Source organism: Glycine soja, chromosome 6, assembly GCF_004193775.1.
Source record: "Glycine soja cultivar W05 chromosome 6, ASM419377v2, whole genome shotgun sequence".
Classification (NCBI taxonomy): domain Eukaryota; kingdom Viridiplantae; phylum Streptophyta; class Magnoliopsida; order Fabales; family Fabaceae; genus Glycine; species Glycine soja.
In genome coordinates this window covers 5,031,014-5,037,013 of record NC_041007.1, presented here as the reverse complement: position 1 = coordinate 5,037,013, position 6,000 = coordinate 5,031,014, and positions in this window count along the sequence as shown.

Below are 6,000 nucleotides of genomic sequence, written 5' to 3'. Positions count from 1 at the left end.
TGTGCATATAAAACGAATTGCTCATAATTAATTGGAATATGTAAAATGATAATATTACAATATATTTTAGACTTATTAATAAGTATCTAAAAAACACTAATTAAGTATTATCTAATATGTTCTATTAATTACTGTCAAGTAATTAAAAAGTAAATATTAAACATAATTTTTTTATGGTTTTAGTATAACAGATATTTTTTTATTAGCAAGGTTAACATTTATGTTTTTTTTTTTTACTGAACACATGTATGTTCTTCACAAGTAATCCCTATTCCTTCGGTATTTGTTAGAATTTCCACACACGCGTATAGTCTACTACTATACTAATAACAGTAATTATTCTTTCATCGTAATTATTTTACTTAGCATTTTTTTATGAAACAAATGATAAGGTTTCTTCTAACTAGAAAAACCACCATTTTCTTTTGGTTGATTTGACTCTCCTTGACGCTTGTGTGATTGATGTTGATTAGGTTACTATCTGTCAAAGGAAAGAGGTGTAGGTTCCGTGGAGCATATCTGCTAGGCGCTAGCCGTGTAAGTTGTGGTCTTGTGGAGTTACCAATCACCCTGTCACTTTTTTTTATATTCAGAATAAATTACTAAATACTTGTTATAAATTTTATTTCTCTAGGATGGGAGTTATAATATATATATATATATATATATATATATATATATATATATATATATATATATATATATATATATATATATATATATATATATATATATTATAGAAATAAGGATTAAAAATTTATAATAATTTATATATGTTTAATTAACTGAGTTACATTATTTTTACAATTATATTATTTTTTATCGGCCCTTGAGAGTATATTTTAAAATATTGAGTATGTATTTACAATTAATTATCTAAAATCAGTTATAATATATATATATGTATAATAATTATTGCAAGTCTATAATTTATTCTCTAGAACACGAAAATCATTCATTTCTATCTAGCTACTCTTTTCATTAGTAAATTTGCAAACATACATTGCATCATGTGATTTATAGCAATTCGTCAATTTGTTCCACGATTAATTGGTTGGTTACAAGTAGATGTTTGCAATAGAGATGCTTATGTGATTGATAAATGCAGAAAATTCTTTTTTGTGGGAACTAAATTGATGGAATATATTAAGAAGTTTTCATTTTCATTCACCTTAAGATTTGAACGAAATGAATCCTAACCCTAGCATAGAAATGATGGATGGTGGAGTTTCATATTCCCATTTTCGATAGTGCAGAAAGACCTGATCAAGTGCTTATTGGAATATATCTATCCATCCGATGGTAAATGAATTCCAAAATAAAGGGATTGACATTTGATTTTACTATATTGTGCGAAAATGGCAACCGCGCATACCTACAAAATACCAAAAGTTAAAATACTCCTTTATCCAAGCTCATTGCATAGACAACATACAACAAACAAAATGTACATATTAATCCATAAAACTTTAAACTTAGTTAATTTCAAATTATTCCTAAAACAAACTTTACTTCCTATTAGTTCCTGAACAGAAATACAAAATCAATTACTAATGCCATGCCAGTACTTTTAGCTTTGATTTGTGCTCTCATTCCGATCTATACACATTCTAACGTAGAAGGGGATTTTTCTTCTTCAATCTACTAGTTCTACAAAGTCAACGTGAGGTAGTGAATTTCTTTCTTTGTTGGTATATTTCTTTCACTGCAGCCAGTCTTTACTTTAGACAAGGTAAAAGAGAAGAAATATTTTTATTTGTACATATGTATATAAGTATAATGCATGACCATCAGTTTAGTTCCTCGATCGGAGTGAGAGAGAATTGTCTAAGTATTAATTTAGATAAGCATCGTATATAACACTTAATAAAGAAAGTTAATTTTATTTGATTTATTTTTACGTCCAAGTCATTAGTCATATATAATAGTGATGTTTTGTAAAGCATACTTTCGAGGGTTTGACCAATCCTATTTCACGCCAAAAAATAAACAATTCATGCAAGCAACGAGTGACAAATTTTCAATAAAACTTTTAGTCCCATAATAAGAGTTTGCTGATGTTAGAATAGAAGAGGCCAATATGATTTTTCAAATACTCACGCAACATTTTCAAAGTGGATAGGAAAAAAAAGTAATGTAACTTTTCCGCTCTCTTGGAAGATTCGTCATTGTAGATTATCGCTACTTTAATTTTATGCTCTTATCTTAAGGCCGGGGTGAAACGAAACAATTGGATGTAGAATAAGGACAAAGAAGCAGTTATAATCACAAACTTTGGACTGCACTGTTTGATAGAACCCTAAATTTTCCTAAGTGTGTGTCTGTGCAAACATTGGACAAATGGGCATTTGAAATGTCTTAAGTTTAGGCGTGACAATGGCGCAGCCCCCCACTCGAATGTGTGGTGGCCTTATCCAGATTAAGACCATCTTTTTTGAGTTGCACTTTGTCGTGGAAAATGATTGTTCGGGTCAAAGCAAAGCAAAACGGTATATTATTATTATCAGTATGGAACAATTACGAAGGAGGGAATTTGGCTCAAAAAGTGATACCCAAATAATGCTCTTTGCGCGGGTTAAAAGAGACGTGCATTTTGTTCTTTTATCATAAGACCAAGCATTGAAGACCCAATCTCAAGATGCTCCCAATGCCTTATCCTGCTTATATTGTCTTGTGAGTTATAAGTCCTTAACATATAAGATGAATTAAATGATTAAACGAGAAGAAAAAAAGGTTAGAAGTTGAATAATTTTTACTAATAAAAATAACATTCTAACAAGTTAATATTTGTTAATAAAAATTTGTGTGTTACACATCTTGAGGGTTAAAAAAATGATCAGTAAAATTTAATTTAAATTGTAAGATAAATAATCGAAAGAGATACACGGTTAAAAATATTAAATATAAAGATAAAGAAAAATAGTTGAGAGAATTTTTTTTAATTAGTTACTAAGATAATATATGAAATGTACATTTAAAGAAAAGAAGGAAAACAATGTTGAAAATGTTTGATTGAGAGAGTTATAATTTATAATATTAAGAGTAAAATTTATCTTCGCTTTTGTTTTGTAAAAGTGTTGTTGAACCAAGCTGAATTATTTCTCTCGTATGTGTCTTGTACTCAAATTTTACTGATAAATTTTCTTTCCCTTTAAAAAAATAATGTAACTTTCAATTCATATCAACATATCAATAGAAATATAATATAAAATCATTCACATTTTCTTGCTTGACAGTTTAAGTTTTTTAAGGATGGTTGATTCATGCATGACATGATATATCAAGGTCCGTGATCAAATAATTTACAATTCAGCTGATGGAATAATTGATATTTGATAAATCTAAAGGAACAGATAAGGTAATAATGTTTGGAACCTAATTAATTAGTATTGTCCCATGGTATAATGTGGCTTAATTACATAACCAAGGCCCCCCTCTTCCCACCATATCATGTTCCTTTCCTCCCTTCACCTGCCTCCAAATTAGGCTTTCCTCAACTGAACTCCAGGACCACAAAAGCACTTAATTACCAACACTGTTTCCTTCCCTAGACCACTTTTTCGCCCTACTCAATTTTTCTCTCTTCTTTTTCTTCAATTGGCTTTCCTCGTATAAGATGCTGCTTGGATAAAACCAGCAACCCATAAAAATAAAAAATCATGTGAAAGTGAAAAACACATGCAAATATGTGAGTGTATAGTTGCCATACCTCCACAACAAGGATCGATTTAGTTTAGTTCCACGCTCCAACGGAAGGCGCGTGTGAAAATAACATATAACATAAAGGATATAAGAGTGAAGCTATATATGTAAAAAAGAAGAAGAAAAAAGTGAATAGTAACACCAATCAGAATAGGTAACGGGGCCAAGTATCCCCACCAAGGTAATGTAGGTGACATGATAGATGAGGAAAAAAAGAGGGCATCAGAGACGTATATATAATTGAAAATACGATCAAGCATGCATTCAGACTACACAGATGCATCATAATATGGTCGATGGAATTCACTGTTTTATTTTCTTGCTTTCAAACTTATTTCTGTTTTTGTGTGGTTAGTTGGAACTATAGCAATTTTGATGCGAACGTGTTGTATCATGTATGTGTTCCTTCCTTCACGTCTTGTCACACCAATCTGCTCCTTGTTTTATTTTATTTTTTATTATTGATTGATGAAACTGAGAAAAAAAAAAGTCGGAATCAAATATAATAAACGTTATGAGAGAGAAATAGGGGGGTGGGTGGTAAAGTGAAGACTTGGGGTTAAGTTGTTGAACGTTTCTGTCATTTGCAATTACTACTAATTTGGAGGGTTTGTTTATCATATCCTTGCCCCTTCAAAAGAAAAATAAAAATGAAGGGTTTTCTTTTTTTCTAGTAGGTTTTGGGGTGAATTGTAGTTTGTGTAGGCGAAACTGAGTTTTATAGTTGTGAAAATAACAAATACAGTAGGATTGAGTTATCCTTTTTGTACTGAATGACACTTTATCCGAATTTCCTACCTGAGAAATTAAAAAGAAGAATCATAAAATTATAGAGATTAAAAAAGTTATTTTTAAAATTACATAGATTAAATAAAAATTAAAATATAAATTATAAAAACTAAAAAAATCATTTTCAAATTATAAAGAAAAAAAAAATAAGAATCGTAGAATTGTAAAAAGTAAATGAATAATTTAATCAAAAATAAATTTCAAATTTTAGTTGCAAGTACAACAGACAGCTCCACAAAGTATCCAATAGATAAAATAGTCTTTATGCTTAGTCTATCGGTTCGTCTTCTTCTACCCAACCTTTGAGGTTTTAATAGTAAACAAGAGAGATTGAAGCACGGTCGCATAGTAACCACTGTGTGTATTTTTATTTTTTATTAATAAATATATGCTAATCATTTCAATAAATATTAAGAAATTTACTAAAAAAATAAAGTAAATATTTGTTTGAGACATTCGTGCAAATTTTAATCTATTAACAATTAATTAGATTCTTTAGCATTAGAAAATATAAATCAATCAATCACTTGATTAACTCAAATCAGAATTCTTATGTTAAAATGAAGTGGTCACTTAATAAGTAAAAAAAATGAAAATCTTATATTTATAAACAATTAATTATAATTTTTATAATCTTCTAATATATGTTCTTATTTATCCTAGAAAAAAATGTAAAAACATATAAATAAATTTGCTAACAAATTTCATAAATATTACAAAATTTTAAAACAATAAATTAAATATTTTCTTGAGCCAATCTTGTAAATATTAATTTAATCACAACTTATAATTGCTTGATTATATATAGGTGGGAAAAAAGCAAATGTATTAACAGTATTCAAAGAAAAAGAAAAGAAAAGAGAAAGGCATATTCGGAGCATAACTAAATGATGTCATCTTCTCCAAGCAGAAAAGAGCATATATGGTTATGGCAGCACAAAGAGTTTTATTAGGACAGAGATATTTATGTGGGTTCAATTACGGATAATTTAATTGGACGGTGCAAGACGGGCAACCAAAAATGACCGTTGGATTACAGATGATTAAATCGGACCATGTTGATTACTTTCACACCTATGAAACTCAGTTTGGCCTATGCACGCTAGAATTCACCATGTTTTGGAGCATAAATTTATTTGACAACTCAAGGCCAGGAAACAAAATTGGCTTGCCATCATCAGCTTCCATACTTTTGTATATCTATTCAATGTCCTGACAAAAACCTGAGTATTATCTTTTGAGTTTAATTTTAATACATTATTAATGTATTTTTTTTACATCACTAATTAATTTAAAATTACTATAGAAATTATTTTTAAAACAATTATAAGAACTTAATAAATTTTAATTACTTCACAATTTATAATTATACGATACTGTAAAGTCAGTATATTTTAATTAATTTTTTTAACTGGTTATTGGCTTGTATATGATTTTTTTTCCATCTGTTCAGATATTACTGGACATGCTAATTAATCAATATTATACAGAGATGTAATTGGTTTACAC